Source organism: Monodon monoceros, unplaced genomic scaffold, assembly GCF_005190385.1.
Source record: "Monodon monoceros isolate NGI ecotype Baffin Bay Population unplaced genomic scaffold, NGI_Narwhal_1 Super_Scaffold_20, whole genome shotgun sequence".
Classification (NCBI taxonomy): Eukaryota; Metazoa; Chordata; class Mammalia; order Artiodactyla; family Monodontidae; genus Monodon; species Monodon monoceros.
Genome location: NW_021703777.1, coordinates 115929030 through 115939715, shown reverse-complemented (window position 1 = coordinate 115939715; position 10686 = coordinate 115929030). Strand labels below are relative to the sequence as shown.

General features: G+C 40.6%; 1 pseudogene; it reads left to right on the top strand.

Annotated features, from left to right (window-relative positions):
• The first annotated feature begins 589 nt into the window (after positions 1 to 589).
• LOC114902460 lies at positions 590 to 9722 on the top strand (annotated as a pseudogene).
• Positions 9723 to 10686: the final 964 nt, after the last annotated feature.

The following is a 10686-nucleotide window of genomic DNA, read 5'->3' as shown; positions in this document are numbered from 1 at the left end:
CTCTTTTTAAGAGCATTCTTATTAAAGCTGAACAATGAATGAATACATTTGGAATATCGTTTTAGAAATAATACAATCAGCTTAAGAGTAGGGAAACCAGGTTGCACAAAACAACTCAACCTATATAAACATGTATCTTAAACATTTGTACATGTTAATGTAGAAGAATCTCCTCCTGGATTTAAGAATGTATTTGCTTTCCTCATTCTCTCCTTTTAAAATGATGGAGGTATGCATGTCAGGGCAGGAAGAGCCTAAGGTAGAGTGGTGGCATTCCTTCATGACTGCATATCTTCTGGAGGCTGCAAAATCAAACGGAGAATGGGAGTGGGGTCTGCTTTGGGGGGAGGAGACCGATGTCTAGGCTGCCGTAGGCCCTCTGAGGGGGGAAATTACCTTCATCAAGGCTGCTATGGGCCATGTCTGTGTTGAATAGTACATTACACTATGTAGTCCAATGAGGTGTAGGTAGCATCATTTTTGTTAAATTTGAGAAATCAAAGCTCAAAGAGTTTTAAGTAACCTAGCCAACTAAGTGGCAGAACAGGAGCCTGCTGGTTCTCTCATCCAGCACAAGTGTTTCGCCCACATGAGTGGACACGGTGACGCACTCACTATGTCTCAGAAAAGACAAGTGGATGGGCGTTTAAGGGTATTTGGTAAAATGTTGCTCATCTGTTTATTTTTCTACAACTTGGCTCCTCTGTTGACTTTTTTTAGTTGGTTATTTAAGTAGGTTTTTTAAGCAAATGTTAAACAGGTTACTTAAGCAAATATCAGGAAAAGATTCATAGCTAGGCAGTAGAAACCTTGAACTTAGCTTTTCATTGCTGATCACTTTTTTCTGAAAAGCCGTTTGTCAGCAATCCTTTGACAGGGGCTGTTGGGTAGTTAAAAATCATCTCTGGGTAGCTGGGTAGGGTGTTACAGGAAGATGGCCACGTGGCATCTTACCATATAGCCAGCATTTAATGACTACTTCCCAAGGACCCTGACTGCAGAAAGTCATCTATGGAGCTGCCTGAGGGTTGTGGCCTACCAGAGGAGAGGTCCAGAGGATGGCTGAAAAGTGGGGTCAGGCAGGATGTGTCATGAAGGGCAGATCCTTTTGATGGGAGAAAAGTTGACCACGGTCGGGTACTCAGAAAGCCAAACAGGAAATCTAAGAGTGGGAAGAAGCCTACTACAAAAGTAAATGATTACCAAACTCTGCTTGATTTGAATACCAAATCTTTTTGGCTTTTTAACTTTTTTTTTTTTTTTTTTCTTCTGTACGCGGGCCTCTCACTGCTGTGGCCTCTCCTGCTGTGGAGCACAGGCTCCGGACGCGCAGGCTCAGCGGCCATGGCTCACGGGCCCAGCCGCTCCGCGGCATGTGGGATCCTCCCGGACCGGGGCACGAACCCGTGTCCCCTGCATCGGTAGGCGGACTCTCAACCACTGCGCCACCAGGGAAGCCCCTTTTTGGCTTTTAAAATGAGATTTGACACCTGAATCCACTGATAATACTTAACATCAGGAAACTTGTATAATACAGGTTAAGTGACTCATGACACAGTGCAGAGGCAGTAGATAGCACTGTCTGGGGAATACTGTCCCTTGGAGAATCAGCCCTGAGTCTAATCAAGCCTCTAGGTTTAACTACTGGTTTGCAGGATATGGTGAAGAAGAATACATTAACACCACAGGATGCAATTAGCCAATTTCAGAATGTGGGAAATTATACAAGAAATGACTCAGTTTCTCTCTCTTCCAGCCACTGCAATGAACATGCTGTAAAAATTAAGTGGTGGAAGTCAGGTTAAATGAACTAAACTACTATTAGTAATAATCTTTCTTCTTCCTTAGATTCAGGCCAGAAGACAGTTAAGAGGAGTTCAGTCAAAAACTGGGCCTTGGGCTTCCCTGGTGGCGCAGTGGTTGAGAGTCCACCTGCCGATGCAGGGGACGCAGGTTCGTGCCCCGGTCCGGGAAGATCCCACATGCACGGAGCGGCTGGGCCCGTGAGCCATGGCCGCTGAGCCTGCGCGTCCAGAGCCTGTTGCTCCGCAACAGGAGAGGCCACGACAGTGAGAGGCCCGCGTACCGGGAAAAAAAAAAAACAAAAACAACTGGGCCTTTTGGCGGAGCTCCAGCACTCGTGAGGACAACCAGTGCCCAGCTCCACCACCCACAAAGCCAAATCATCTCTTCGGAGCTTCTCTCGAGGACGTGTGAGATAATGACCACCCGCCCGCCCCAGTTCTGCTAGGTCTCATCTGGGTCTTCTGTAGCCCTCCTGAGGAGGGGAGCTCTGAGAGCGCAAGTGCTCTCATCCAACTCTATCCTCAAGCGGAGAAGTCATTAGACAGCCCCTGGCTTTGACTGAGTTTTGTTAGTATTACTTCGAAGAATAAGATCTGATTTAGGTACTGCAGAGTCATGAGGCAAATACAACAGGAAAAGATACTCTTGTCCATTCCACTGGTTTCAGCAAAGACCCACCTGCACCTGCTCAGATCAGTGAAAATGGGCTCTGTGGGTATGAATCTGAGAGTCCACCTCATCCTCATATTCTCTCATCTCCTTTCTTGAACTCCACACTCAGTCTCAAGTCTCCTTCAGCTGAGTTTACTCAATCTTATGACTCAAAATATCTCACATAGATTTCATTTGTAATTCAGTGCTTAAGCATAAAGACTCATCCCCTGGCAAGTATGAGTCATTTAATCCTGACAGACTGCATCAGAAGAAAGTCAGAGTTTGACCTGTGTTATATCAAATTAGCATACTGAATTGTCAGCGCTCTCCAAGCACTATACCACATGCAGGGAATCTTATGCTATATGTGAAGAAATTTATCACACTTTTGATAGTTACATGCTAGCTACTACCCCAGTCCTTGCACTTTTCAGAGCAAATTTAGGGGGTAACTATGATTATCATCTTCCCCACTTCATAAATGAAAAACAAAAAAGCCTCAGTAAAGTATGTGCTGTGCCCGATGTCATACAGCAGATGAGCGGCGTAACAGATTCCAGATTCCTTGGATTACCTGACTCCAATATCTGTTACCTCTCTACTCTGTAAGCAGAGGGCATGAAGACAAAACAAAAGGAAATGAAAGACAGATGAGAAGGGAATATGATCAGAGAAGGAGGAGAGGGGTTTTGAGCCTGTCTTAAAAGAGGGGAGGAAATACAGGAAGTAGAAATGGGGTATACAGTCACTGAAAGGAGAATAAACAAATGGGAACTTAGTATGGCAAAAAGATTTCTACACTTAGTAAAGAGCATCTATAATAGGGAATAATGAGAAAGGAACAGTGAAGGAGGAGAGGGTGATTCTACAAAGGCCTCAAAGCAGAGAAGTTTGATTTAACAGTGTAAATTTACTAAAAAGGAAAATCTGATTAAACAAGTGTTTAAAATGTTTCAGTGTATGAATGTAAAATGGATTGTTGGGTAGAAAATATATTTGGAAACACTGAAAAAAAATTTCAAATGGACTTCAGTCCTTCCAGCTCTAGCACTGTACCCTCATACACCCCAGCTCTGTCAAAAAGGGGGCAAGCTTGTGCTCCGGGCTTGCAGATAGGAAATGCCACATAGTTTTCTTCCCTATAGCATATGCTTTCCTTTATCAATCAAAAAGGGCCTCTCACAGAAGGCATCTTCAGAAAATCAGCCAGTATAAAATCATGCAGAGCCCTAAAGGAGAAACTAAACTCTGGGGACAAAGTGAACTTGGATGATGAATCCGTTCTTATGGTAGCATCCATCTTAAAGGTAGGGAACGTTCTAGCATTATCCACACACAGAGTAACTCTGAAGCTATATGACTGGTCCTTCATCATGACTGCCCAAGAACCGTAATAGGCATAATATAAAAACACTTGACAAAGTCAAAATTGAAGGAAGCTACTTTGGGTGTTAAAAGCCCCACAATGTTAGATATACTTTCCTTTTTCATCACACAACACCCTCCCCATCTTCATTCCTGAACACTCCATGCAAAAGAATAAAAATAATAAATTTCAAAACACACACACATACAGAGTGTTTACCAAAACAAGCTTCCTGCTTTTGATGACTTCCTCGCCACCTTCCTAATGAAGGCAAAGTTCATATTAAAAAAATTCATATTAAGCTTTTGGAAATAGTGACACAAGTTTACCACAGTAAGTAAACATCTGCCTTACAATGAATCAAAAAATGCTCAGTGAGGACACCTGATCCCTTCATCATCCTTCCTTCCCCTGTCTCTTAATGCCTTTTACTTTAAAATTAGTGTAGGGATGACTCCACCCTTTGTTCCTCCTTTTTCCTCCTTTTACCACCTTTGGCATCCTTTGTTGATATTTGTAGTTTAACCCACCACCCGTGGTTATAGTTACATGGTAACCAGCTCCTACCACATGCCTCTTCTTATAAATCTGACTTCTAAAGTGGGTGCAGCAGTCAAAATCAGTTTGGAATTCTGAAAATTCAATAGATTTATACAAAAATAGATTGAGTCTGAAATGATACAGCTAAATCACAAGTGTCTAGTTACATTTCTACCAGGGGAATAACAGAACAGAAAAATTTAATCAATCCATGTTAGTACTTGTTAGCAGCTCTGAACAAAAATATGTTAATGTAGTAATGACTGTAAACAGGTTATTAAAATTATCTTAGAAACTCAGTAACATCTGGTCTTTCCTTGTCCCCTATTAATGTTTGATTGTAATTCGACTATATGATAAATAGCAACAGTTCAGAAATGACTTAGAGTTGACCCCTACTACACTAGCACCATAATAACGCACACTAGGTATGCAAATAGCAAGATGAGTATTGCCCTCCGTAGGGTGCACACATGGAACTGACGTGATTTTCTAGCAAAAGTTAGTAGGCTCTTGCCTATTTCCATGTTATAAGCACAGACTAGCAAGAGGGTAGCTACTCACGGCTACAGTTCTTAGACATTCACAACGTTTTCTCTTCCTAAAGTTGACTGATGTTGGTGGGGAATCAAACTTTGCAACCTTGGCTTTGACAATACCATGTGTCAAACTAACCAGAGAGTTGGTCTAAATCAGAAATGAATACATCATCAGTACCACATTGAGTTTGCCATTAAACTATCTATAAACAGAGGTCCAACAGCAGATACCCCTGGCATATTCTGCACATGTCATGTTCTGGCTTAACCACACTCAGCCTCACCAATGGACTCTACAGAACAGGGTCCAGGAAAGAGAGGAGACACACACTCCAAATGCAGGTAGTTTGGTACACATGAGGCAAAGGCCCTGCTGCACCCTCCCAGACTCCCAGAACCAGCCAAAGCTGGAGTGCTTCCTCTCTCCACGTATATTGGGGCCACTCCTTAGGGAACAGTGAAAAACCTAATGATCGTGAGTGGGTATTGTATACCAATAACACAGTAAAGGTACGAGAGGACAGAGACTTTGTCCATTGTCTCCACTGCTCTGTTCCCAGGACTCAAAAGAGTGCCTGGCACAAACAGCAGCTCAATAAAAGTAACACTTACTGGATTATAATCATGACAGTTGCCTAGAAGCATCTCCTGAGCAAGCTACTATTAAGAGAAGTCAGGCTACATATTAAGACCAGTGGAAGCAAGGTGTGCTTTTGAAACTAGCAAGGCAATGCACTAATTTCCCCTCAGTCTTACACAGAAGATTATGACTTCATAAATTTTAATAGGCCCAATTCTATGATATTAAGACTTGTTCATCAGCCCTCTAAAGTTATGAATTTTCCAGGCCTCCACTTAGGAAGCTTGCATTTGCATATCTCTAGCCCTGATACTCAGAAGTTGCAATATATCCAAATTTTCAATTTCCTTTTTTGGGAGGATGTGTTCCATTCAAGGAGTTGTAAGGGGTAACATGTAGTTACCCACTGGGGATTTTGATATATTTCTAACACCTACTGCTTAAAAGTCTGCAGAACTGAACTTTTATATAGTTAAAAAAAGGAAGACTGAAGCTATCATTAGAGTAGTTTTTTTCCCAAGGAGCATACATACATACCTCAAGTCAGAAAGCCCAGTTCTCTCTTAATATGTGTGCAAGAGCATGTTGGAGGTGTGTTTTTTGGTTATTTTTTTGTTTCAGAACTTTTTTTGCTTGAATTAAGAGCAAACATTGTGTCTAAAGTACAAGCAAAATGGGTATGTCCATTTCTTTTCAAGAAACTAATAGGATTTAGGATTTAGGATGAGTCACCAGACCTTGTCAGTTTGTACTAGTGTGCTAACATGAGTAGGTTCCAGGTGACAGAAGGGGCTTTAGCGTCATTCTCACTACAGCCCAGAGTCTACTTTTATGCTTCTAATTTTACGCTTCTAATTTTAGTTAGAGAAAATCCAAGCAATGCTTCTGGATGTGCAAGTCAGTGGATAACCAGAGCCAAGCTCTGTGTGGATCACAGTTTGTGTAGTTGAGAAGGAAGTGGGGACTGAACTGAATTTTCCAACTAAATGTTTTCTCTGTAATTTCTCCAACATATTTATCATAAAAATAATATATATTTTTTATCTGTGTAAGGATTTTCTTCGAAATATCCACAGGAGTGTATTTTCAGCCAGTCTCTATGATAATGGCTTGGTGTTATTGATCAAGGGAATGAGGAGGAGAAAATAACTGCAACCCAGAGGTAATGATGCAATACTCTTAGGAAAATATTAGCTTATAATTTACAGCTTTGTCCACTAAAATAATGACCAATGTCAGAGGGTTTCACTTGATCATACCCAGGAAGCCAGTTTAAAAATAGATGCATGCCTTACTGCTGATATTGAATTCGTGTTTTTCTCCTCATCTTATTAATATGGAATCCTTGACCATTTTACACCTTCTAAATACATGAAACTGCTGGAGATGAAATCCATTGGTCTAAAAAGAGATGCTAAAGGATCACTCTGCCAGTGGTATGATCTTAACTTTGTCAAACACATAACTAACCAGAGAAGTTCTTACCTGGTTCAGGAATTAAGTTCAATGAAACATTTTTGTATGCATTCATTCCTGGAACTCTGAGAGTGGACTGTGTACATGGTATACAAAGAAGTACTCCGTTCTCTTTGTCTTTCCACTTCCTAAGCAAAATGACTTGCTTGGTTTAGAAGTACATTTTTCTGTCTTTAGTCTTTTAGACCAGCTGCTAAAAGCAATGTAGTTCTCTTGTGATACCTTTTTGGAGTGTTACACAACATTCCTCATCCAATCAGATGACAGTTTACACTTTATCAGTGTGTACAGCCCCAAGCAATCTTTGCCCATCTAATTCTGGCAGCTCAGAATTAGAAAACAACTTCACAAAAAAGGTAATGAGATCTCTCATTTTTATGCCTTGTGGGGCAGAGTCCCCACATTGAACCTGAAGTTTGCGGTATTAACTCTGATGGACCAGTTTTTTAAAGTGCGCGTTTTAATTGCATTCCCCTGGAGTGGCAGAGTCCTACTCTGGTGGGGTATGGGAAGGTGGGTTGTTAAGCTGGAAATTAAGAGCAGCTGAGTCACTTCTCCTTTCTCATCCAGGAGACTAAAGAATAGAGAGATGAGAGTAGGATGATATGATAGAAAAGAACCTGGGGCTTTGGAGTCTGAGAGCCAAGGTTCAACTCTCAGCCTAATCACTAAGGGATGTGTAAACTTGGGCAAGGTTTCCAAGCCACGGTTTCATCACTGCACAGTGATGACAACACCTAGCTGCTCTGGTCACTGCTGGCACATCCTAGGTGGCTTGGGCAATATGAGCACCCATGGCTCCACACATACTGGCCTCGCTCTGCCAGTTGTGGCTCATTCAGAAAATTACTTGGCTACTATTTTGCCTCCACTGCAGGATGAAGAAACTAGTAAAAGATTTCAGAACATCCTAATAGAGCCACAACATGCCTAATAAGAACACAGCTCTTCCCCAAGCTTACCCAGAGCAAGCATGAGGCAAGGCGACGCAGTCAGAAAAACACATCACATGTTTTCTCTCCAGCTGCTTCCTTCCACAGAAATCTCTGCTTCCCACATTTCAGATATTTGTTAAGTGAATTTCACAAGTTTTTGTGTATTGGATACTTTATAAATTTTAATAAGATGTTATAATAAATTATATCTCAATAAAACTGGAAAAGTTCTTAAATAAAAATAAATAAAATTTAATAAGAGAATATACATCTTTGCCCCAAATATCCTATGTGGGTTACTTGAAAATTATCCTAGTTTTAAAGATGTAACCATCATTACAAAAATGTTAGCTACTTAAATTAGGCCACAAATTATAATTTTAGCCCACTGATTAAAAGAATTTTAAAATCTGTGCCCAAAGTACTCTTGAAAGTATCAGTTATTTCGTAGAGAAAACTAGTGTGTGTGTGTGTGTGTGTGTGTGTGTGTGTGTGTGTGTGTATTATTTATTTATTTTAATCAAGTCTGAATTTTTCTCAGAATTATTCTGCATTTTTGTTAGAGCCAAGATTCACATATGAAATGTGATTTATAACTATGCCATAAAATAACACCCTGTTTTTTGCCCTTTTGTGTTACAGATTTCTTTTGTACAGTTTCTCACTGAAAACTGCCTCAAGATATTTGGAGAAGATATCACTTCCCTCTTTGAAGATAGCTCAATGATTTGTAATAACAGTGATATCACTGATAACAGTGAGAAGCTGCAGGTACTGTGAATACTTAATTGGCTTTGATGACAAAGACAGCAAGGCTACCAGGGGGTCATGGGAGGTCCTTAGACTGTGCTGTCCTGGAGCCCAAAGCACATCCCAAGGGCAATGATTTCCATCTGCTCCAGGTCAGGGGAGGTTTCACACTGTTGTGAAACCAAGGAAAGGATAAGACAGGTCTGACTTCAAGAAGTTGCTAGTACAGCATTAGAAGACATCACGGTATATTACAGCATTTGAGAATTTTTTCAAACAAAACTTTAAATGGGATTCATATATATCACATGTGCTCTGGCTGAAACTAGAGTGAGGGGCCCAGAGCACTGCCTGGTTTATTCCCCTCTCTCTCCTTTTTCTGGTCAGTGGTCCCTGAGGCACCACAGGTTCCCAGTGCCTTTGAAATAGGTTGAAAAGAACCAGCATCATTGAGAAAACAAGGACTTAATGTCAAACAGCCTTTCCAGACTATAACCTCATGTGCCTCTATTTACCAACTGCATTAAGTTCGGCCAGTTATTCTAGCTGAGTTTCAGTTTCTTCATCTCTAAAATGTGAATAAAAATAATGTCTAAATCTAAGGATTGTTGTAAAGATTAAATAAGATAATGGATGTAAAATAAATTTGTAAAAAAGCAATTAATAGGGCTAGTAGAAGTTCCCAAGAGATTAGAGCGAGTACTGTTTGAGCCTATCTAATCAAGCTAACTGGTAGCAGTCCATTTTATAAGGCAGCATTTAGATTCAGAACCTGAGGACATGTATCATGAGTCCCTTCATATTTTTAACATTTCTTGGTTTTATGACATTTACCTCATTGCTCTGAGGAAATCTTTAGGAAAATCCATTTAATCAGGAATTTAGATGAGCCTAATATCTGAGAATATGCTTATACTAAGACAACTTTGTTTTTTATTTCATCGGTGACAACAAAACAACCTCTTGAATCCAAGCCAGTGAGAGTGATAGTGATTTACAAAAAGGCACAACTGCAGGATGATGCCAAGGCCCCACCTAGCACGGGTCCACCCAGCTACCTGTCTACAATTTTCTAAGTCACTGAAGATTAGAATCTCCATAGTCACACCTGACCCTTCCTTTTTCTTTATTTCCTATAATATCTCACTTGAGAACTCTTTTTACCCAACATTTGCGTGATTTTGTTGAGTCTGGATTAAATCCTCAGATCTTATCGAGAAATAAATTAATTTCCTGGCAGAAGAATGAACATGAGGCACCTTAAACCAAGAAAACCACTTTAGATCACTGAATGAAAAATAAGACCTTCCAAGGTCCCAGCTCATCCCATTTGACTTTTTCTTTTTCTTGATTCCATATATGCCTGTTTGAGAAAATCTACCCACAGTGTATCTCTTCTATCTTCTATTTCTACCATATTATACTATATTTTTTGTATTGTATTGTACATTTTTATATAGATACAATAAAAATGGGTTCGACAACCATTTTATTTGCTTATGATCCATATTAACACTGTGGTGGAGGCTCATCTGGCAGTCTGGGTGTCCACTAAGATCACTTATGCACCGGCAGTCAGCTGGCAGCTCACCTGGAGCTAACTTACGTGTCTGCTGGTTGCTGTTGGCTCTGGGTTGATCCCCATGTCTTCAACAAGCTGGCCAGTCTTCTTCATATGGTGGAAGAAGGGCTCCCAATAGCACGAGAGGATTTTCAAGAGGCAATGTAGGAGAGTACTCCACAAAAGACTACAAAGACAATGAGTTATTCATTATTTACTGAGGGCTATTACTGTAATCTACCGCACATGAAAATCATGACTCAGGACAGCATTACTACCACACACATCATTTTATTCATCAGCTTTTAACCGTCCATTCTTTAGACCAGCACTTCCCAAGGGGTATCAGGAAGTGTGGTAGAAAATATCTTTGAAATAATAATTGATTTTTTCCTCAGATATTTCTTGCCTTTACCCTTCTCCCTGTCTTAAGCTGTCTCAGGAGACAGATCATTTCCTCAGGGAACAGAAGTTACAGA